The sequence below is a fragment of the Peromyscus leucopus genome, chromosome 22, assembly GCF_004664715.2.
Source record: "Peromyscus leucopus breed LL Stock chromosome 22, UCI_PerLeu_2.1, whole genome shotgun sequence".
Lineage (NCBI taxonomy): Eukaryota > Metazoa > Chordata > Mammalia > Rodentia > Cricetidae > Peromyscus > Peromyscus leucopus.
Genome location: NC_051081.1, coordinates 47,116,594 through 47,142,271, shown reverse-complemented (window position 1 = coordinate 47,142,271; position 25,678 = coordinate 47,116,594). Strand labels below are relative to the sequence as shown.

At 38.8% G+C, this 25,678-nt stretch overlaps 1 pseudogene; it reads right to left on the bottom strand.

Annotated features, from left to right (window-relative positions):
* Positions 1 to 412: 412 nt before the first annotated feature.
* LOC114698820 lies at positions 413 to 25,678 on the bottom strand (annotated as a pseudogene).

Below are 25,678 nucleotides of genomic sequence, written 5' to 3'. Positions count from 1 at the left end.
CCTACCAAATTGTCTGCTTTTCTCCTGCTATTGCATAAATGTTCCTTGAGATTAATTACTTACTTTTTTATCTTCAGGGTTCAGCAGAACACTCAGCATATATTTGGTGCTAAGTGATTAAAAGATGAGTGAATAGATGAATGAACAATCTAATACGCTTAGAGTTGGGGAAACTTTTATGGCTGAGACTGTTTTGATGTTGGTTCAATGACTTGTCTATACCTGGAGGTACTGGCGCATTTGATAATACAAACAATAATTTTATAGCCTTTTACTTGTGGATGTAATTTTTAATGATAACCATATCAAAATAGTAAAATAAATGACTAAAATACATATTATATAGTGTAAAAGTAAACTAATTTATATTTAGCAAAGACAGCATGTTGAGTCTGAATATGGTTGTTTTTCTTTACTGAAAATGCATTGCAATACTCCAATGGTGCATTGCTTTTCCCTTTTTCCTCAAATGCCAAAGAGTAGCATGTTGGCTTGGCATGTGAAAATAGGTAAAATTCTCAAAGTCCTTCTCTTCCTTTGTGATGACACTAGCTTTCTTCATTAGGTAGACATTCCAGATGGGTATCACAGGTCCTATGAGCCATGGACCAATTTGAGTTCTTAGAGAACTGTCTCTCTTCTTGGGAGCCAAAGGCTTCCAGGGGAAAGGTAGAACCTTGGAGCAATATTCCTTCAGCTGCTACAGATTGGTCTGTAGTGACTCAGTGGATTTGTTTCTCCACTGTGAGTCCATGGAGATGCTGATGGTGTGGGCCACTTTTTTTTTTAATGGATATCAACCACAAGCAGTTCTTCCAGGCTGAAGCCTCTGCCAGCTTGGACCTAGGTTTGGTATCTCATTGTGTGGTGAATCACTATGGGCCTGATGGGGACGGATGTGCAGAGAGGGGCAATGCAGAGTGCTTTCACCTGTCTGGCCTTGCTTCTTTGCATCTTGCATGTCAGCTGGTTTAACCAAGTGTCTGCTTGCTGCTGCCACTCCTTGTGGAAGCGAGGCTTCAGGTCTTGTCATTCAGGCTGGGTGCCATGGCTCTTTGCTGGGCATGAGAATGGCCAAGCAGAAAGGGGGAGTGTCATAATATAAACCAGAAGTGCAGATTATGCATTGATTTCATCGTGTTTGGGTGTCTAAGTCTTTCTGACTAATGTACTCCGTTCATGCAGAGCATTCTCAGTACCTTGCAATTTTACAATATCCCTGTGCTGAGGTAAATGCTAACTGTACAACACACACACACACACACACACACACACACACACACACACACACACACACTGTGCATCCTGCTCCAGTCAGACTGTATAAGACATGATAAAGGCTATATAGAATAATGAAAGAAAGTTTCCTCCTGAAAAGAATGCTGACCTGATCAGAGTCTACATAAGGAGAAGAGGAATCTATCAAAGGATAAACTGTTAGGCCCTTATGAGACCAAACATGTCCTGGTGTACTGAAACCAATGTCATCCCCTCCACTTCTTAGAGATGGAAATAGGCATACATGCCTCCTATGAACTTAGTTTTCAAACAATGAATTGACAAAGATTATATTTTAAGATTCACAATAGGATGATTTTTTTTTTTTATAGTGAGACATACATTGTGGGGTGATTGTTTAATCATTTAAATACCAAGTATTAGATCATAACTAAGTATCATTTATGCACTCTATGCTGAACTGTGCAGAAGTCTTTCAGGATAAGTAGGAAAAGGTAGAGCTGAAAGATAAGAGCTGTTTGTCAGTTATAAAAACAAAATGTTTGCACTTGTGTCTGTGTACGTGTTTATGTATGGGTGTCTGTTTGTGTCTGTGTATGTGAGTATGTGTTCATGGAGACCAGAAGTTGCTGTCTTTATCTGTTTCTCTCCACCTTATTTTGAGATAGCAGCTCTTGTTGAATCTAGGGCTCACCAACTTGGCTAACCCAGGTGTCCAGTGAGCCCCAGGGATCCACACATCTTTCCCCAGCACTGGCTTTACAAGCATGTTCAGTAGGCTCAGCATTTAAGATGATTTCTTGGAACCCAAAACACAGGTCCTCACGTTTAGGCATCAAGCACTTTAATGATTGAGCCAATGGAATCTCCCTGACTCCAAAATATGTTGATAAGATTACCATGAGTCAGAATAGAGAATTTTTTCCAGCTTAATTGATTGAGATAATCTCCTTTAAGTCTTCTGATTGACTTTGGGACTTCTGGTTGGGCTTGAACACAGAAATGGAATGGGAGGATAAATGAATCAAATTGTTACCATTTGCTGACTCACTTACCTGTTTTCAGAAAATTGAGGACAAATAGATGGAGTTGCTTTGATTATCTACTTACTCATAACCCAGGTCAATTTGTGATCCCATATGCACAAAGAATTCTTTCCATTAAGGAAGGAACAATGACGTCTGTGCATCCTCAGATCCAACCCAAAGATGAAACTGTCTGTCCATGGAGGAAGTCGAGGCCCTGCAGCTGGAAAGTTTCTCTCTGGGTCCCGCCAAGCCCCCACAGTCCTGTAGCCCACTTATAAAATAATAACTCAAAAGCTTATATTAATTAAAATTGCTTGGTCATTAGCTTAGGCTTATTATTGACTAGCTCTTACACTTAAAATTAACCCATAATTCTTATTTATGTTTAGCCACGTGTCTTGGTACCTTTTCTCAGTTCTGTCTTTACATCTTGATTCCTCTGTGTCTGGTTGGTGACTCCTGACTCAGCCTTCCTCTTCCCAGAATTCTCCTTGTCTGCTTATCCCACCTATGCTTCCTGCCTGGCTACTGGCCAATCAGCATTTTATTTATCAACCAATGGGAACAAGACATTCACAGCATGCAGAGCACCATCACCCATCAAGGCCCCAGGCACAAACATGTCCCTGTTTCAAACATCAGTGCAAATCAGGGTCTCTGGAGCATTAATTCATGTGAATTAGGGACCCATTAGCCTGTTCTTGGATTTGCTTAGTTTGCTGGCACAGTTCATGGATCTTAATAAAATTCTGTCTATTCTTGGGTTTACAGTACTATGTTTATCATTATTTATTTACAAGTTTATTACAAAGTATACTTTAAAGAATGCAAATAACCAGCTATATGGATTTTATTAAATATAAAATATGTGTGAGATGACAACATATTTATGGAATATGCTCTCTTGAGTTGGGATCATCTTCTCAGCACAAAACTACGTTCTTAGTCACTTTATTGTATGTCCCCAGGATGCATTGGTTTTTGAAGCCTCCCAACCCCATCCTTATGTTCAAGTGTGGAGACATCGCTGGATGTGCATGAGTGTAGTATAGAAACTGCAAAGAAACATAACTGGACAAATGATAGGACTGGATGTTAGAGAGGGAGTGGAGAAACTCAGCAGGGCCTGTCTGCCTTTGTGGTCAGGATCTATCCATTCCTCTCAGAGCAGAGCAGGATACCTTCTGGAATGGGGGCCTTCTGGTCTACCATCTCTCCAGGAGGGTCAGAGGATTTCTCTGTTCAGCTTAAAGACAGGTGAAGGGAGAGGAGAGTGTATTTGGTTACTGTAAACTGCCACAGGAAAGACAATTTCTGTTTATGTGCCATCAGGTAAAAAGGGAGTCAGCAAAAGAAGGGTCATAGAGAGAGATTTTTCCTTTACTGAGGCCTGAAGCACTTGGCTTTGTAGCAGAAGAATGTCTTTATCCTTTAGCACTCTAAAACAATTCTTAAGCTGCTTTGGGAACTAAAAAACACCAAATAATTTCCCCTTAGTCATTCAGGAAAATAACAAAGACTATGGGAGTTCTGAATATTAGCCAGCAAGTATGAAAAGGACTCAAACTATATGTGTATATATATATCTGTGTAGTGATAAATTGTGTACTCTAATAAAATTTGCCTGAAGACCAGAGGACAGAACAAGACACTAGATTAAACATAGAAGCCAGGCAGTGGTGGCCCACACTTTTCATCCTAGTACTCATGAGGCAGAGGTCTGTCTAGATCTCTGTGAGTTCAAAGCCACCCTGGACTACATGAGATTGATTCAGTCTAGGAGAGAAACAGTCAGGCAGTGGTGGCACACACCTTTAATCCTAGCTCTAGGGAGGTTGAGACAGGAAGTGACATGGCTGGGCAGAGAAAGGTATATAAGGCATGAGGAAACAGGAACTAAAGGCTCCTTTTGGCACAAGTGCCCCTTTCATCTGGAAGCTCTTTAGGATGAAGCCCTTCTGGCTGGAGGTTTTTCAGGCAGAGGAGTTAGTGAAGTAAAAGGTGGTGGCTGTGGCTTGCTCTGATTTTCTGATCTTCAGGCATATTTTATTAGGGTAAACAATATATCATCACATACCTGAGTATGTATGTGCACATGTGTGTATGTTTGTGAGTATGTGTGTGCTTGTGTTTACATACACATGTATTTGTATGTATGTGTGTGTGTGCAAATGAACTCATGTGTAAACATTGATTTACACATTTTTCTGCATGACTATTTTTGATACTTCAGGACATAGACAGCAAAATGACATATTACTACCAGTAAGAGCTTGGTGGCAGAGGAAGACTTCTTTCATGTATCACCTTTCTGTATTTTCTATAAAATACCCTGTCTATCACTCATTGAGAAGCTCTCTTTGACTATCTGAATGAAGCTTATGTGGTGGCAATCAGTGGGTGTATGACAAGAGATATCTGGATCAAGAATAAGTCTAATCTACCAGAGCAAAACAGTTGCACGTATGGGATCTTTACTAGAAGAAGGAATGAGGCAAAGATGTAGATTTGAGGGGAAAGGGTACCATTTGAAAACCATGAAGAGGCAAATGAATTGGTGTTGCTCTTATGGTTGTTTTTCTGCTTACTTCAGAGATCAGTGTAATGGGCCTGAAGTGATGGAGAGAAAGCTGGCTATACAGAAATGTATGAGACACTAAGATGTGTGGCCTTACCCTAAAGCTGCTGGAAACTACTGGCTATTTATGGGTACACACTTAGTATTTGTGGGTTCTGTAGTCAAACGTGACTCCCTAGGCAGAATAATGCTTGCTTCTCTGGTTTACAAAAGATGGAAAACTGATAATAGAAGGCAAAGATCAACCACTGAGGTCCTGTTGATTTCTGTCTTTGCAGAGGAAAATGAAGTGTTTCTGACGGTCTTCTACAAAGAACTAAGGACCTGTCTTTACTCTCTCAGTGGCTGTAAATTTTTATGATTCAACTCTTTAAATTTCAAATTTTCTGCATTGAAATGATTGAGATCTGGCATTTGTTGAAATGATTAGTAAGAGGTTTCACATCTCATTTATCTGTGCAGAGCTTTGATAACTCTAAAGTTATCACATCAGTAGTTTGTGATGTCACCTGTATCAACAAGATCACACAACATTCTCCATGTGGCAAAATTTAATTAGAGATCACTGTTAAATTGGCCACACTTACGGACAATTTACCTCAAGGTGGGTTAGCAGAAGTTCATATATATTGTAATTTTAACAAAAATCATCAGTAAAAAATTCAGTTGTGAAGATTTACCTTTTCCATGTATTATAAATACATTTTAAAAAGTTCAAAAATAAGACCTTGAAAGTTTGGCCACAGAAAGAAGATAAATGTTGGAGGAAATAAATACATTTATTTTGAACTAAACATTATACAACATATAAATATATTAAACATTTCATGGGTTCCCTTTCATGTGTGCAATTTAATGTTTTTATGTCAATTAACATATATAAAATAATCAAATACATTTTGATTTCCTCGCACTTTATCCTCAATTATATGGTAGTTAATCTTGTCAACTTGAATGGATCAAGAATCAAATAAAAGACATGTCCTGGGCTTCTTGTTAATGCTATTTACAGAAAGGATAAACTGAGTCAGGAAGACAGTCCCTGAGGATGGGCACCTTCTAGGGATGACCCAGATAAAAAGCAGTCTGAGAGCAAAATAATATTGCCAGCTTGCTTGACTTCATGTTAATGATCGTCCATGCTAGTGGATTGTTGCAGCTGCTTCTGTATATCAGAGCCCAGATTCCTCAGCCGTTCAATATGGACTGAATAATAGTTGCTTTCCAGGAATGCTGCTTGCTGGCCTTCAGTACCAGGGGCACACGGCTTCATTCACAGAGAAGCCATCAGATACTCACTCTCTCAGCATGAGAATGACCAATGTTGGACTGTCAAGTCCATTTCATGTATGCCAACCAAATAAAACCCCTTTGTGTGTGTGTGTGTGTGTGTGTGTGTGTGTGTGTGTGTGTGTGTGTGTGTGTATCAGTTCTGTTTCTTTAGGAAACTCTAATAAAACTGAAAGACTCTTGCATCTGGCATCCTTAGTAGTTAGTCTTTTCTGGCCTTTCTCAATTTTCTGCATCCTATAACTTGTAGGTCAATGTCTTTCTTCCTTTGCCGTCTTAGCAATAAGCTGCTGTGAACTGGTTGTTTTCATTCATCAGGTGGCAAGAGACTATCACAATGCTACAACACTGGTTTACGTCCTTGAACTACTGCATCATTTTCACAGGAGCAGGTTGTTCCTCCTAGAAGGAGCATATGGACAGGTTTTGTTCCAGGCCAAGAGCATTGCATAGCTCCCAGAGGTGTGGTTTTCATTTCCATTAATCCGTATGTCCTCATGTGATGTCTGAGGTATGCCTCTTACTGACAAGGGCCTTGAACTTGTTGCTGTGCTGTTGCTGTGACTCTAAATCCAGTATCCTGTGGGGCTCTCATCATGACAGAAGTAAGATAGGAACCTCAATCACATCTATTCCTAATTTCTGACATCAGCCATGGATCTGCATGTCTTCTGCTACAGTGGTCCTCTGACTTTCACATGCTTCCTTCAGCTATGGGAGAAACATTTAGGCTGCTGGCCTTTGCTTCTTGAAGGGCATCAAGAGTCATGAATACCCAACAGATTTTTGCCTACTTTATATAGAATACGTTTTCATCGTTTCCTATGTGTCTGAACTATTGCACCATCTATTGACCTATCTATATCCCAATCCAGTTCATCATTGGCTGAAACTTTGCCAGTGATGATGTTACCTCAGAAGTCAAGATTTTTCATTGCTCTTCCCCCACCCCCTGACAGAATCTAAGGGATACTTACTGTCAGCATACTTGAGGGTGATCAAAAATATTACAGAGTATGTTTCTTCAGAAAAAAGTCTGGAAAAATATTACAGAGTGGGATTCCTTAGTAACAGACATAGGCAGGACTTTGTGTGATGGGGGTGTACTCATTGTGAAGGAGTGAAGAAATGGGGACCAATGAAGGACATTGCATTGGAATGTTTGGGCAGCATTGTTATAGATTATGCTATTGGGTGGGGGTCATGGAGCCTGGACTGGACCTCAGGATGATCTCATTTTAAGAAATAGATGATTCGGTACATTTCTTCTCCACCATGGACTAGTTGGTGGGTGTATTGCGTCCCAGGAAAAGCGGCTTGCTCTTGGGGATAATGGCTTTTTAGAGGTAGGGTGATACCCATGTAGGGTTTCAATGAAAGCCTCATTGGGGGAAATGAGTGACTTGCTTTTGCTATGGAGACTGTGCTGATTTCACTCTAGTATTGTGTGTTGTATAACTAACGTTTTACCCACTTAGGCAAATACTGTAGTGAAAGGGAGAGATATTAACTCCGTGAAAATATGTTAATAATCACTCTTTTGTCAATTGTTTTCAATAATTTTTTCCATCCTGATGGCTTTTGAAAGAAAATATGTGTCTGAATATTAAGAGAAAAAAATGAATATCTGAAGAGAGACAGAGATGCACACTGCCATTGTTCATTCAGATGATGTTACTGGCTTTTCTAGAGAATTGGATTTTTTCCCTTTATTACAGCACTCCAAAAGTAGCTCCCTGTCATCATTAAACTGTTTACAAAGGTATTCATTTTGTCAAAAATTATTGTTCAACAGTGTACATTCATCCTCTAAATTTCATTTGTTTTTATCTAACTTCAAAATGTTATCTGCCTTCCGCATTTATTAAACATCATCTATCAGAACAGGGTCCAAGAATAGAGTCATGTGAAGGGAATTCTGAGTGCTTGTGTGAAAACTACAAGAAGCAAAGACAAGAGTCTTGCGACCTCGGTTTCTTCAAAAACACGGAATTGTTCTTGGAATGTTCTTTCCTGCCCTTCCAGGTGTAGCAGATAGGACTGAGTTTACTTCAGATTATTCTTTACAACTGGATATTGTTGTTTGTTTACATGCCTCCATGGAAAAACATATGGTTTGCCATGTGCACCTTGTTCTTGTGATTGTATACAGTTTGAACTCATGAGAACTTTGCTCAGGTGACCTTTCTTAACCCTCAGGTTGAGAATTGTCTGATGCTCTAAATAAAATTGGCTATTGCAGGAGATTCATCTGCCACCTTTTAGCCTCCATTCTCCCAGGTTCCACTGCATTTAGAGCACCAAATAGTCATCTTGGCATATGCAACAGCTTCAATAGCTGGTGGAGTTCTAGGTTTTCTACATCCATTTTCTGAGTTTGTCTTTAGCAGTGAAACATTTCATTATGCTGTCTCCATGTTGACAAAACTGTCCCTTCCCATGGGACAGATTGATCTTGACCAAAAAAAACCTTCATTTCCTTTAGGCCAGCCTAATATTAGACTTTCTCCTGTATCCAGACCCCAACCTGCACAACTTCATTTCCCTTAGCTCAGCCCAACATTAGACTTTCTCTTGCATTCAGGCCTCAATCTGTACTTTACCCTTGCTGCTAGGAAGTTCACATGGTTTCAGAATGAGGGTCCCTTTTCTTTTGTGATAGTTTAGTTTTAATTGTCAGTTTCACATAATCTAGAATCACCTGGCTGGAGAGTGTCAGTATGGGATTTTCTAAATCCAGTTGGCCCATTGGCATGTGTATAAGGAATTTCCTTGGCAACTTTAATTAATGTGGGATACTCAGTCCACTACAGACAGCACCATTCTGTGAGGTTGAATCCTGGACTTTATGAAAGTCGAGAAAATGAGCCGAGTGTGTATGCATTAATGTCTTTCTCTTTGCTCTTGAGTATGAGTGTGATGTGACTAGCTTTTTCAAGGGCCTATGGCCTGGACCTATGTGATCTGATTGGCTGTATTCTGGACTTGTGAGCTAAATCAAGCCCTTCTCCCCTGTGCTGTTTTAAGAGGAGTACTTTGTTATGACAGCAGAAATGAGACCCCACCCTCCGGTTAGACCATTTACCTTAGAAAACCTCTCATTAGAAACGCTTTCTCTGACTCTTCTATATGCACATTTTCAACATCTTTTCTCCAAAGTTTTATCCCTGAGAAGTATCTCCCAAAGCCTTGAGACCCTGCCTATCCCTATAGAAGCAATCAGACTTTGAAGGACACTTTGCTTCCTGGTGAGAAGTAACCTCCTGTCAGGGCAGGAGTGAAAACTTTGCATTTTTTTGAGGAGAGCCAGTTCGGTGTTGACCACATAATAGCTCTGCTATCCCCATTCTTAAAATCTCCTGGGGCTCTGTTTCAGCAAGTCCAGGTCACACAGCGGGCACTATCGTCTCTCTTTCCAACTGTGACAGGCTTAGTCAAAAGTCTCTTTCCTGTTCACCTGTTTTGTTTTGTGCAATGCGGTCTTTGCTTTGACAAGCTACAGAATTTCCTAAGTGTTGCCATAATTTAGTATGGCTTCTCTATATTATCTTTCAGTTTCCCTTTTGTAAGATTCAGAAGAAGCAAGCTACATCCTTTTGCATTTATAGTTTATGTTTCTAAATTTTCTGTTATAATAATTGCTTTGTGTGTGCTTATGGATGTAGAATGTGTGGGAGAAATTGAAAGAAATGCCAAAACATACATGAAGAAGTCAGAGGTCAATCTGTAGACTCATTTCTCTCCTTCCACGTGTGTGAAGGTTCTGGTCATAAAACTCTGATTTTCATATTTCTGTAGCAGATGCTTTTACTCCCTTAAACTTGGGATAATCCCAAGTTTAATAATTTAGTCATATTTATTTCTTCTTTTACTAAGTAACAACATTTCTAATTGTTTATCCAATGAATTCAGTTATAGATTTTAATGTAATTTTATGAGAGATATTATTATTATTTAAATTAATTTACTTATATTATCCAATTAAGCAATTTATAATTATATTATATGGTAGAGTTCTAATATGACATTTGCCCTGAAATACAAGCATATTGTTTAATATCCCTTTATTTGACATTTTTATCTAGATTATTATCTGAAGCAAAAATTGGGAGTAAATAGAATTGCAAGTTAATTACTAGGAAGTACATTATTAATATACACAATCCTAGACCTCAAAGGCTGACAAATTAGGAAACAATTCAATTCATGGCATTTCAATTTTGAAAGGGCATGAGAAAACTTGTTAAATCCTATGTTATTTAATTTGTGCATAGAAAAACTAAAAATTAAGGTCATCTAATCATGATCATTCCAGTGGTGATAGATTAACAATACTGAAGGAAACAAAACCTTAGATCTGAAGATTAAGATCTTAACATCTTTCCTCATTTTTTTTTGCTCCAAAAACAGATCTTCTGAGGCAATGCAAAAAATAATTTTAAACAGTTACTTGTTTTATAAAACATTCACTTTGTGTTCAATTAGCACCAATAGGAGTATCAAAACACAACATAAATGTTATCCTTGATATTTTGCTATAAAGATCACTATGTTTCACAGGGGAACTTCAGTATGTGTAAGGGGTAATTGATGAATGCATTGATCATTGATACCTTAAACAGTGTGTGTCTCAATGACATGCTGTTGGTTGCCTTGGAGAATGGGTAAGCTTGGAAGACTTTCATCTATGCCTTTCCTATTGAATATTCTCTTTTTAACAATTACTGATCTTACATTGAATGGCTATTTCTCCTTTTTCTTTTTCTCATTTCACTGTTCAGCACTAGTTACCTGTAAAGCCTTCTGTGAGTCACTACATCGAGGGAACAGTTAGCTGTATCGAAACGGGTTTTATCACAAAGATCTCACCATCCCACAGGGTCAATGAGCTACATTAGGCATTTTATAAAGAATAATCTGGATGCACTCATAAGACTTGTGAGGTAATAGTGCAAAGCAAAAGTAGCCTTTAATTTACAAACTTGAAGGCTGATGGAAGGCTTTCGAAAACCGTGGAGGGAATGTTGTCACAGAAAGATATGGGGGGTTCTGTGACCCAAGAAGTAAAAATGGCTACTGTAAGCATTGCAGCTAGGATGAAAGGTCTCTTGGTAGTCAGGAGCCAAGGAACACCACAAAGTCACTGTAACTAAGCCTTGCAGGTTACAGCCCTGATCCAGGGAACGGTTTACCCAGTGTAAGTGTAATAATAACTCTGCTCCTGCGGGGAGGGGGGGAGCTTTCCCTAGTGAAGCTCTTACAGCTCTGCCCTGCAGAGCAGAAATGAGACACCACCCTCCGGTTAGACCATTTACCCTAGAAAACCTCTCATTAGAAATGCTTTCTCTGACTCTTCTATATGCACATTTTCAACATCTTTCTCTGAAGTTTTATCCCTGAGAAGTATCTCCCAAAGCCTTGAGACCCTTCCCCAGTGGGAAAGCTTCCCCAGTGAATTTGTTACAACTCTGCTTTGGTCCCCTCCACTCTGCTCCAGGTTAAGTTATTATACCACACAACAAACCTCACTCATGAGATTTATTAGGAAGGAGGAATCCAGGAGCACGGCTGCCTAAGGTGAGAAGCAGTAGCAAACTGAACAGGTTACAGAGCTTACATAGGGTTTTTTGAGGGGTGGGGGAGCTTTCCTTTCCAGGGTGGCTTGGGATTGGTGGATTTTTGTGGCCTGATTCTGGGGCAAGCACAGGGACTGGTGGGATTTCAAGCCCTGGTCCTGGGATCAAGTCAGGGACAGGGTGTTTTTTCCTTGGTTCTTTTCACCTGGAGTCCCAGAGCAGAACAGAAGTGTAACACTTTCCCTGGGGAATCTTTTCCTTAGTGGAGCAGGGCTGTAACACTTCTCTGGAGAAAAGCAGAGCAGACCTGTTAGGCTTTGCTGGGGAAACCCTCCCCTTCAGAGCCGATTTTGTAGAGTTGTTACCTTTGCCTTGGGGAAATCTTTCTCAGGAGCAGAACTGTACCAGGTGCTTTCTCTCCTCTGACTTAGCCAGGCTAAGACCCTGAACCCCGTTGAGTGTGGTGATGACCCACTGAACAGCTCTGTCTTTGTTTGGTCTTCCCTGAGTCTTGGGAATGCCCATGACTGCAATGACATTTTCCCTCTCCTCTCTCAACTACAGGAACAAGGTCTTCCACACCTTTTCATTAACCCTTGGAATGCCTCTTGGAAAATCTCCAGCCTCTCTTCACCTGGTCCCCAATCTGAAGGGCCCTAAATGTATTCACTTTTGCAAACAAAATCTGGCCTCAATATCCCTTATAATCAATCCAAATGGCAACCTAATGGCACCCTAGGACTTAATATTATTCAAGATCTTTCTAAATACTGTGAGTGATCTGGGAAATGGAAGAAGATTCCCCCTTCCCTACTTTAAAGCTTTCTCTTTTTTCCACTCCAATCCCAGTCTGTTTTTGTCTGGTCTTTCCCCCAACAGTGTCTTTTAAGTTACCTTGAATGGACCTGTAAACTAGTTGCAATGTGGGAGCTGGAAGCTGGACCTAGTAGGGGAGAAAGCAAAGGAGCATGCCAGCCATCCCCCTTCTTCTTCAAACCACACAATCTGCCACACCTTTTCTCTTACTGGCCTTTCAGGTAGATCCCCGGGTATAGGAAACCCAAAGCCTCTCTATAGCCAAACATCACCCACCTCTCATTATTCAACTATAAAACCCCACCAACTATATAACCCAGGCTCAGTGGCCACTTTTTTGCCAAAGCCTCGGGGAACTTAAGCCTCTCATCTCTGACCTAGGAAAGAATCTTCTGCTCCCCACTTCTCCCTTTAATACCCCCAAAATCACAGTTATAAAAACCAATGGAACCTACCACTTGGTTCATGATCTCTGACATATCAACTCAGTGGTAGTTTCCCTACAGCCCATAGCTCCCATGTCTTAACATTTCAAACTGACTCAAGTTGCTGATTTGACTCTTAAGATGTGTGCAGACCATTTGTTTCTGCTGCCCATCATATTTGGTTCCAAATTCTTCAGCTGCTTCTTCTTCTACCTGTTCTAACCATCCAGCTCTCCTTGTCTACTCAATAAGTATCTTCTCTGGATCCTGGAGCCTAATACATCCTCTGGGGCTCCACCATGTAGGCAACTCTTCAGTTATTAAGGTATTTTTCCTCTCCCTCTATTGGAACCCTCCCTGTTTTCTGGTCTCCTCACCCACAGGAGCTGCCTGCTGAGCCCTGCAGCTTCCTTAAGCCCATCTGGGCTTCTGTGACCCTGTCCCTCCTGTCTCCTCCCACCTGGAGCATACAGAAAGTCCCTCCTATATAGTTTATTTTTCAATCTTTTCCCTCTTCTTCCATTGACTCCAATTTTATTAAAGCCTCACTGTGGCCTCAGTGCAATTCAAATGGCCCAAACTGGCATGCTCAATTTTTCAATAATGGCAACTTCTGCCATTTCACAAGCAAACGATCCAAAAATCTTTTATATCTAAACTTGCTTTCTCCTCTATTTTTTCTTATCTAACCCTGTCTGGGGTAGCTCTTATGTACTGATGTTTATTTTCCAAGAGATCCTTACCCATCCTAATAGCGACAGGAAACTGCTCTATATCGGCTGTCAAAAGCTGATTCAGTTCCCTATAACTCCTTATCCATCTCTCCTTCATTGGGACTTACTATTGGGGTCCAGCCCCTAAATAGACTTTTCTCAGGGTTCCAGAGGAGACACTATCAGTGGCAAGAATTAATCTGAGGGATTCTCAAAATGAACCCAAGTACACTGAGTTCTTTAGTCCATTCGCGTTATTCTTCTTAGTCAAGATCTCTCTACACAGCTTCAATTCTGTTCTCATCCTTAGCTACTCTCTGTCCCTTCCTCTCCTGTTCTCTCACTGTTCTATCTAAATTCCTTCCATCTTCGTCTCTTCTCTCCCCAATCCAGTTTAAGCACACATACAATCCACAATTCTCTGGCTCCGCCGCTTTCTGGTTGGGCAGGGCAAGTCTGCTCCATAGCTAGGAAGCCTGTATCATGGCTTGATGTAACTGATATGTGAAAGCCCTTTTGTTCTTAGTTAATTGTTAAGGGAGAGTCTAGGGCTATGAGAGAAAGGAGGGTTAAGTTTAATCTGTGCAAGAAGCAAAGGTTTGTACTTAACATCCCCCTGGCCTTTGGAGATTGTCTCCATATGGATATTTACCTTAATTTGGGAGATTAGCAGGTGGTCTTGTAGTCTTATCTACAGTCTGTCCTTAGAAAGTCTGGGAGGTATCTCACTCAGATAAAATACTTTTGTCCAGAGATGGCCCTACTCAGATACTTGCTAATAACAGTAATTACAGAAAGGCAGACTTCTGAGTCTAATGCTAAAAAATAAAGAAATAGAAGCCAGAAAAAGGGATCTTGACTGTGTGATTTGTGGTCAACTCAGTTGAGGGAAGTTATCCAAATACCCTAAATATAGGGGAAATTATCCCCAAATAATGATCAACCACACTGTTAGAAGTTCTTAGAAAAAAAAGAATCAAATGGGGCAAATCTACCATAGCACACATGAAATTCATTGCAGAAAGATGATGTATTCAAAAGCCAATAACAACAAATATGCCTTGAGCCTTGACTTCCTCTGGAAGAGTCCTTGACTTTTCCAAGTAGTAGCTTTGCTATGGTCAACTGAATTCCTACTTCATATTTCTGTGGCCTGTATGTCTATGTCTGTTTTCTCTATTTTTGTATGATGATTCCTGTCCTGAAAACAAAATCCATAAGGCATGGGACCACAGAAAAGAGGGCAGTGAAGAAAATAGAGTTAACAGAGAGAGAAGCATGGAGGTACACTGAGGGTAAGATGTCCAAGAGGAACAGGACAAGGGGGTTTTAAACGAATGGAAGATGCAACCAGACATGAGCTTATGCTGGCCTGGAGAAGATGTGATGGGACTTTCCTGTGTTGAGCACCATCTCCATGTGGTTTATAGATTAAAACTAAAAAAACAACAGCAGCAACAACAACAACAACAACAACAAAACACAAAACTAAAACCCAAACAAACAAAACACAACCAACCTGACAAACAAACAAACAAAACCAGGCTGGAGGGAGTGGTACTGTGAGAAATGAGAAAAGGTAGATTTAAATGGCAAAATCTAGAGAAAACAAGAAAAATTAGAGAAACATGAAAATACTTTTATTTTCATAAGTTTTATGATGTTGGTATTTTTAATCTGTAATTTTTGCTACTATTTTTAAATCTTTCCGTATTCTCATAATGTTACTGTATGTGTTTTCCTGAGGTAGTCTGCCTGAACCAACTGAGATCTATGCGTTTGATAATGTGACTAAATAAACACCACAGGCATTATTTCAGTTTGTCTATAATCATGGAATTGACATTTTAAAATGAACGTTTGGTGTTTGATTCTGTCACAACAGGGTCCATGTTGCTCAGACAGGCCTTAAATTTTTTATGCAGTCTAAGCTTGCCCCAAACTCTTGGTCTTCCAGCCTCTACTTTCCAATTGTGAGGATTACAGGTATGTAACAATTCCTGGCTTTATTGTGTGTGTGTGTGTGTGTGTGTGTGTGTGTGTGTGTGTGTTTCTATGATTGTCTCAGAAAGCTTCCTTTCTCTGCTTTTTCAGCACTGTGGCTATAGGGGCATATCACTGTGTCTGGTGTTTTACATGGGTACTGGATATCAAACTCAGGAATTCATGATTGCATGAAAGCACTTTATCAATGGACTCTTTCCCAATCCCCCTAAAAACTCTTTAAAAGCAACTGTATTCAACTATAGTCTTGATTTCTTTCCTCACTCCAAAGTTGCTTCATCATTCCCCAACTCAGTGAGCATTCCATTCCATGCTCCCTGTAGATGGCTCTGAATCCCTCAGAGCCAATAACTCCACTATTGCTACTTATGTCCTAAGAGAGGTGACTTCATTGCAATATGCTTCCTAATATTATTCCCCTTAGAATAGATGGATTCATAGGACAATAGAAAAAAAATGTAACAGCTTGATCATCTTCTCTTGCTTTTCAACTATATTTCTTATGATTGAAGTGGTTAACCAAATTGCTTAACACATACACAACACACACAACACACACGCGCGCACACACACACACACACACACACACAGAGTTAGTTTCACAGATAAGATGGAAACAGTGTCCTTTAATCTCTTCTATCTGTGTTAACCTTCGTCTCTATTATCTGCCTAATTGTTCATGAACATCTTAATGCCTTTACTATGAGAATTAGATGCACAATATTAAAGAGGCCATAGCCTAATGCTTATTTTTCAATACCGTGATCTCAAGGCAGCAAAGAGTTATGATATTCCTCCGTAACTTTTCTTTCACACCTGGCTGCACTGCTCAGCTGGATTAGCAGGGTGATTAGAGTGCTGCCATTTGTTATAAACTTCTGCAGTTCAGACTATTCCTCAACAGCATGCAATCTGTTGTTCTTTAAGATTACAGATTAATATAGGTCAAATTAATGTAGCATGAACATCAGGGAGATGAAATTCAAACTTAAAAACAATGTTCCCAGACTTCAATAGGAATATTTTTTTGCCAGCAAATAATTAGGTTTATTTAGGACATAAGAATGTAATTCTAGAGAACATAACTTCTCTAATAATTTTGGCACAAGAAGGGATTACAGTTGATGATATTGTCTGTTTGGATTTTAGCTATTTGAAATCCCCATGTTCTTTTCAATGAAGACTTTACTGGTGATTTCTAAATAAAGTTGTGCTTTGTATGAACAGCGTCAATGAATCACATATTTATAGACTGATTATCAGAAGTTAATAGCACAGATTTTAAATCTGAAAGCTCCTAGGTTATTTATAGATTTTTGTCCCTTTTTTGCAAAAATTTAACAAATCTTTACTTTCTTTTTAAAAAATATGTGTATTAGTGTGTGTCTGTGTATGGGTTTGTGCATGTTAGTGCTGGTGGTCATAGAAGCAAGAAGAGGGCGTTAGATTCACTGGAGCTGGTGCTACAGGCAACCCTAAGCTTCTCAACATAGGTGCCAGACTCGGATGAGTTTTATTTATAGATTTTGAAGGTTCCATTTTTTCTGTAGTGAATTCATTTTTTAATTTATGATTGTAAATAAATGACTATAACTCTTCTTTGTAGAAGCCTGCTAGTTAGAGTACACCTTTTCTTTTCCCCCTTTCTTTCTGTTCCCCACTACCAAATGCAGGTTTTTTAAGTATTTTCTCTCTGGTATAGAGTCCTCGTGGCTCACTTTTCACTCTTCAAAACCAAAGTCAGTGTTTGTTTTTCATATTATTATTTTATTTTACAATCAACCAATCTTTGGCTGATGAACTTTTTGGTCTTTATCCACTGTTACAGATGAGATCTGATTTATCTCCAAAAGGCTGTTCATGTCTCCAGCCTGAGGTACTGATGGGAGATAGTGCGGTTTAAATGACGGAACCTTGAATAAGAAAGTAAGATCATGTGGGAATGCCATTGAGAGAGACATGAGGACCCTGTTCCTGTTTATCCATCTTTCCTTCCTAGCTACCATGACAGGAACTGTCCTGCTCCACTACAGATATGCTCCTACCATAAGGTTCTGCCTTGACACAGGACCACAGTTTTGGCCATCGACTGGCACCTCAAAAACTACAAGCAAAGATAAATCCATCCTTACTATGTCTTTTTGCTTAGCTGATTTTTTTCCCTCATAAGGAAGTTGACTAACATACATCAGCTAAGTGCCCTGAGAATGAACATGGCATTTTGGAGTCATTTTTCATGTCTGTAATTCAGTTACACTGGAGGCTTCATTGTTAAATTGACCATCTATCTATGGCCATATTTTATCTGTGTCCCCCAATAAAGTTTATCTGAGGATCAGAGGAAAAAGCTAGCCACTATATTAGACATAGAAGTCAGGCAATGGTAGCACACACCTTTAATCCCATCACTCCGGAGGCACAGATTTGTCTGGATCTCTGTGAGTTCAATGCCACACTGGAAACAGAGCCGGGTGTGGTGGCACAGGCCTTAAATTCCAACACTAGTTAACCATAAAGGAGGTCTGTACAGACAGACAGAAAGTGACACAGCTGGGCGGTGGAAGTGATGTAGCTGGGCGGAGAGAGGAAATGAGTTAGCAGAACAGAAAGGAATATAGACGTGGGTATATAGGAAGTAGGTCTCTTTGGAGACTGAAGGTCAGTGAGGTGAGGTTGGCTTGTGGCTTGTCCTATTCCTCTGATCTCTCAGCTTTAACCCCAATTTTTGGCTGGCTCTATGTTTTCTATTAAGATCATTTATCATTTTGTGTACATCTACCACCACCTTGTTTCCCCCTTGCCCCCTCTTTTTTTTTTTTTTTTTTTTTTACCATGCAGCTACCTTATGCCAGGGTAGACATTTTAGAAAGGAAGAAATTGAATCTATTTTATATCCACTCATAGTAATATAAACATTTATTTTCACAACGTGTCATGTGATGCTTTGAAAGATGTATACATCGTATAATAATTAATTCAGTTGAAGAACATGCTCCCTAAGTGGTTTTCATTTCACTGGGTGGAAAACATTCTAAAGGTTTTATTCTAGCTTTATGAATTGCACAGTGTATAACTATGATTTCTTGTCCCCTACTAGCAGAGCAGAACTTCTCACTCTGGTCTGACTGTAACATTGTACCTGTTGATCAACCCCTCTCTATCTCTTGGTCTTTCTCTCCTCAGCCTCTGCTAACCTTCATTCTACTCTCAATCTACCTGATATCCATTTCCTCTGTGTGTCTATTGTAACATACCACACTATACTATGTAGTTTTGAGGCCCCAGAGATTTGTCATATCTACATCTATATCATTCTCCATGATAATACATGATTGGTTTGGAAAAAAAAAGCTCAAAGATTCTTCCTCCTATTGTGGTCCTGAAAATATTTAAACCATCTGAAAGGACTAAAATAAGAGACCATCAGCTTCTTGCTCATACCTGATACCATTTTCAGATGTAAGTTCTTCCCTAAACTTCTTACTAGGCACACCACCAGAATTTGATTAAAGTAATCACAGACATTATGTATTATGTGGAAAGGACTCTGATTAAGATTTTCAAAGAATGCCGGGCAGTGATGGCGCACGCCTTTAATCCCAGCACTCAGGAGGCAGAGACAGGTGGATCTCTGTGAGTTCGAGGCCAGCCTTGTCTACAAAGCGATTTCCAGGAAAGGCGCAAAGCTACATAGAGAAACCCTGTCTTGAAAAAAAAAATTGCAAAGAATGAAATTCATGGGAGTAGACAGAATGAAAGCACAAATAGCAGATTTTGTTAACTCCCCTCTGACATTCTGCAGGCATTAATGTTCCAACAAGATGCTCATTTGAGTCCTGGATTCACCTTTTTTATTTTTTGTATTTCGAGACAGGGTTTCTCTGTGTAGTTTTGGTGCCTGTCCTGGATCTCACTCTGTAGACCAGGTTGGCCTCACCCACCTTTAATCACAATTTTTTTTTTTAATCAGAGCTCCATCACATAGGATTGTGGAAAGTTGGTCCATGTGATTGATTTCAGCTTTTAGAAAAATTGACATTTTATTATCTAAATCCCCCATCCTAAATCACATTACAAGTATTTGGAACATTTCCAGTCTTCATCTCAGTAAATGGCCATGCATTATCAGACTCACTGAAGGTCTCCAAACAACCTCAAGTAACCATGGACAAAGATGAGACCACTCAGACCAAGTGAAGTTCTTTACTATGTAAGGTCCCAGGGACCCTTAACTATTCACATGACACAAACTGAAGTCTCCTGAGAAGGAAGTCTCTACTGAGGGGTTGTTCAGATCCTATTGGCCTTTGTGCATGTTTATGGAGGATATCTTGATTTGTGATTGATATACTAGGGCCCAGCCTACAGTAGGTGGCACCATTCTTTAGGCAGGTAATCTTGGGCTATATAGGAAAGCTTTCTAAGCATAATCCCATGAGTGATTCTCTGCAACCTACTTCCATAGATTCTGCTTCGAGCATCTGCCCTATTAGCTGAAATAAACCACTTGGGCTTTTTTGTTGGTTTTGGTCAAAGTATTTAAACAGCAGCAAAATGACACTAGCATGTTAACTTTATATAGTTTGATTAGCATAACTTCTGATGACTGATAGGTTACACACAATACATTATTTTGATTGTTTGATTACATTGACTCACATTATATATTTAATTGGAATGTTCACAACACTGACAGGCATTTATTCCAGAAATCTGGAAGGCAGGTGCTAGCACTCATTATTTGAATGTTTGTTAATATCTACCTATTTTCACATACCGCTGGTGTAAGTAAGACTGAGATAAAAGATATATGCACTTCAAGTCTCAAAAGTAGTTCCAGATACTGAAATTTCGCCATTCATTTAAAATCCAAGTTGGCCGAACATTTTTCCTTATAGTAAAGTTTTAATTTTATGTGAATCAAACAAATTTTTAAAGTTTTTCTTTTAAATAAATTGTCCTGTTACTAGAGAAAAAATACTCAAACTATCTCACCTGAGCTTCTTTGTATCTCTCTTTTAAATGAAGAATGCTTTTCAGATGACCTTTAAGTCGATGCATCCTCCCCTTCTGCTTCCTGTGTTGTCTAATATTACACATTAATGGCAGTGTTCAGCCTTTTTGAAAATTTCCTATTGAAATGCTAAACTTTAGTGATTTTAGGTTACCAGAATATCTTTCATATCAAATTATATTATTGCAATGAAGTTGGACACATCCATAAAAGATGTTAAGAATATCAACATTTGAAGATGAATTATGACTTTAAGTGTGTGATTAAATATTATTAGGAGACTCAAAAGATACTTGAGCTTAATAATCCTCAGGCAGACTTTCCAGTAGACAAGTTATCTCTACTGTTGAATGATGACTGGAGTAATCCAAATATAAAATTTAGTTCTGTTCAAGGTCAAACAATTATCAAGTGTATGATTTAGACTGACAGAATCCTAGTCTTTGAAAGTTTCTTCAGTAGAAAAGAATCACTAGGTGGATGGAGTGGTAGTTAGAGGTTAAGAGCACTGATTAATCTTCTAGAGGACCTGAGTTCAATTTCCAACATCCATATAATGCCTAAAAACCATGTAAGACCCCAGCCCCAGGAGATCTGCTGCCCCCTTTGGACTGTGAAGGTATTGCATGTACATGGTGCACAGGTGTACATTCAAAGACTAATACACATAAAATAAAAATAAATTAAATCTAAAACATAAACTCTGTTATATGTAGTACTTATAATGTTGTTTTGGGGAACAAGATAAAAGTAATAAATGCTGTCAAATTACTTTGTAAGTATAAAATAATGATAGTTATTTTAATTATTGTCATAAATTTCCTTGGTTTTACAGTGATGGTATTATAAATAAAAGTGGATTTAAGTGTCGGGGACTGCCTAACTGGTTTAGTTAGAGTATAATTTTACAAAACCAGAATAACAAGTGAATATTTATTAAAATATATCATAAATAATCACACATGTATTCTTAAATCAGTACAAGAAATGTTATATTTAAATTTTGCTGCTACAGTGATTCTTGAACACAAAGGAATATTTCAAAAAATTATTGTGTGTGACATCAATTTTTGCCTTTGTCCCTGCACGGCATTGTACTCATTCATTTACAAGATGTGTCTTCCACGACACCTCAGGCACTTCATGTCCTTCCAACTCAACATCATGAGTTCACTCCCACAAGGCCATCCTGTATTCTGAGTTGAGTAGCTCTGTAAATCTTTCCAGTTATTATTCCAAGAGCAATTTATTGATCAGCTAACCTGTGCTAGACTTCAGTGAGTCTGTGGACAGCCGGGCAGATTGATAAATACAACTGCAAGGGTGGCATAGTAGAGGTATGGTATTTGCAAGGTTGCAGAGAATTCACTAATCAGAAAGTCACTCTATTGGCCTTATTTATACCACCCCAAGATCTAGTAAATAGATTCCACTCATATTTTTGGTTAAATAAATTTTCATGTAGTATGTCCAACTTCTTGTCTGTTTGCCATGATGTCTCCATGGTTGTCATTCACTGTCCTCAAGGTTATTGTGACCATTTCTATGTTGATCACCCCGAAGAACCATTAAGTTCTCTGACTATTTCTTTTGTCCTGCTGTTTAAATCATCCATCTGAACAAAAAGCATAGCCCTGATGTAAAAAGACCTCAGTACTATCAAATAACTCCTATTAACAGGAGTAGCCATTAAGTCCATTCATTGGATCAAAATAAACAGATAGATAAAGATTCTGCCTATCAAATTTGTTATTATTAATAACTCATAACAGAGATTTAAAATGAGAATCAGTCTGTTTTGTAGTTTAGAACAAAAAACTATGTCTCATACACCTTGCATTTTTAGTGAGATTTTTGCTTTTGCTCAGAATTTTGTTTTTAGATTTTCACTGTACAGCTGGGAAAGTATTATTTTTACTTTTCATATTTTGGATCTAAAATTTATTTTTTTTTAAATTTTGAAGGCTTATCTTTATTTTTTCAAGGCAAATTCCTCTGGGTTTTTTTTTTTATGTTGTCAATGTCCTTTCTACCACATCTCTTATGAGAAGTCAGATGGTTCATTGTTTTGTGTACCAAAAAAATCTTATCTGATGAACCATTTTATTTCTTATGTAAACTTACTTCTATATCTGCCCAAAATATATTTGGGGTGACCACATTTCACATCTCTTGCGGTGAAAAAGTATACAGTCAATTTTGATTCTCTCATCTCAATGACGGTGTAAGGCACATATCTGTATGGTATAGATAAAACCCTCAAAATGAGCTATAAAAATATGGAAAAGATAAACACGAAAATACAGAAGAAAGGACTTCTGCTTAAGAGATTCTTTAAGTAAATTTATATCTTTAGAGGAAAAGCTGCTTAACATTTATCATGTTATTTTTCCTCACTAGCTGTTGAGACTTCAGGTTCCACAGCTAATGGACTCGTATTCTTATGTGAACTTCATATGTAGCAGAAATAAATGTACAAATTGAATTCACTTACATGTGTATGTGTGTGAGCATACAAAAAATACTAAAAACTCAGAGGCACAATATCTTATCTTTGAACAGCATATAGTATATTATCAGGATAAAGCTGATGCAGTCAGCTTGAATGCAGTCTTCTAAAATAATATTCAGTGGTCTGTCCTCCAAACCTCTCTAAGGATGACAGTCCCATGCCTTTCCAATTTGTTTGTTTAGATCATGTTGTCACATAGTGGAGCTGGAATATAACTCAGTTGTTAAAATGCTTCCCTAGCAAACTCCTGGATTAATCCTTGGCAAAATGTTAGATATGTTGGCATATATTTCAAGCACTAGGGCATTGGAGGAGGAAGGATCAAGAGTTTGATGTTATCCTTGGTTACACTCTATCCTGTCTCAAAACAAAAACAACAAATTTAACAAGCAACACTGAGAAGTAAATTTACTTTCTCTACTCAAAGCCCTGACAGCTTTAATGCCTACCTGAGGTGGACAGATAGAAAGGTGTTTGTTTTGCAAAACTCCAACCTTGGCAATGAAGGTAGGATCCCTAAATTTTGGTTACTCAGATAAACCAATATTATTTTCAGAAGTCTGTGTTCAAATCTGTACTCTGTATTCAATAAGCCCTGTGTTCGTTTTCAACTGAATGTGAGATAATGAGTGACCAAGTGGGATGTTACCTGAGCCTGCTTACCTTTCCACCCCTATACCCCTAAGTATTATGGGAAATCCTTGACATTTCCACAAGCTTTCACTATCCTCATACCTCATAGAATGGACTTTGGACCCCATTATTTCCAGCATGCCTGACCCTGTCTCAATGCTGCCTCGAGTTACTAGTTGAAGCAGTTCTGGACCCTCCTTAGCATCATATATTTCTTCTATTTTTGATTTAGTCTCCTTATGCACATTACTCTAAGGTGCCTTTATTTCTTTGGCATTGCTTCTTCAGTCAAAGTTCATGCAGATCCTTTAGAATCTGTATCTCATCTAAGAGGATAGATGAAACTCAGAAATTCACTTCAACAGAGATGTGAGTTAGGTTCTAGACGCTGCGTGCTATGGCTACATGGCCATAGGCAAGTAGGAAGCCATTGCCCACTTTGTTACCTTATCTGCAGAACTGAAAGACTGCCCATGTCCAAACATGGAGAGACCAGATGAATCTAAAGGACTGTTCGGTGCTGGTGGCTTAAGGTTTGTCTCTTTATATGTTCCCTTGGTTCAGCTGTCATTCAATATTGGCATTTTGCAGAGAGTGGGCCATTGGGATTTGTTTATTTTTGATAAACATGCAATAAAAGACCTGGCCATTAATTATGTTTGTTGAAGGTCACAAAATAACCCAAATCAACTAGTCGACCAACCAGCCAACGAACCAAACAAAACTTTGTGTGGGCTGGAGAAATAGCTCTGAAGTAAAGAAGGTTTACTGCTTCTCTGAAATATGCCAGTTCATTTCTCTGCCCCTTTCTAACTCCACTTAAAGTATGCAACTCCAGTTCCAGGGATTTGATGCTCTCTTCTGGAATCTGTGGGTAACTCCACATACATGGCATGTATACACACAGACACACGTACACATAAACCTAAAATAAATGACGGAAGGCAGATAATGGACACTAGTTATGATAAGAAGGTCTAAAGAGAATTGTTTTTCTAGCTCTAACTTTGTCAGGATGTTTTTGGTTTTGGTAGTGGGTAAGTGCTTAAAATATATTTAATAGTGAAAGTATAAAATCCAGAGTGAATCTATACAGCTTCTACTCCAAATGGCTATTCTAACTGTTCATTGAACTGGTAGATCTGTTCATTTTAACTGTACATCTGTTAAGAATGGTTAACTGTGATGTGAGACTTTTTTGCTTGCACGATTTTGCAGTAAAATTTAGGAGAAAAATTTTAACAGTTTTTATATTCTTCAGCCATCATAACCAAAACATGATAATAACATTGTAGCTATACCATAAATACTCAGAGAAACATACACTGTATTCGATGTCCTTTATTGTATGTTATAAAATTCATTCTATTCATCCAGCCACAACTTACTCATTTTATTTACTGCAAAACTGAATAAATAGATTCCATGTATATATCGACTCTATTTATTTACTGTTGCACATTTTTCAAAATAATTTCACATCTGTCTTGGTAAAGACTCACTAAGACTCACTGGTAGCCAGGGCAGGGATTTATCACTCCAATTTCCTCACAAGGAAACTCACTGACGGAATTACGGTGACTATAGAAACACACGAGGTCAAAGTTGAACTTAGGTGTTCTGTTCTCCGTTCTGAAATTACACAGCGAACCTCTGCTGATGCCGCGGAGACGAGGGTGGGAGTGGGGGGGTGTGAAGGAAGGGAAGAGGAGATATGCAGAATGCAGGTAAGAGCTGGGCTGAGTGTTATGTAATTTGTGTCCCTGCGTTAAACCAGCTACTACTTGAGCTGCTTCAGTTTTCTGAGGTGACCAGTGTGGCAAAGGTCCAAGAGGGATGAAAGACTTCAT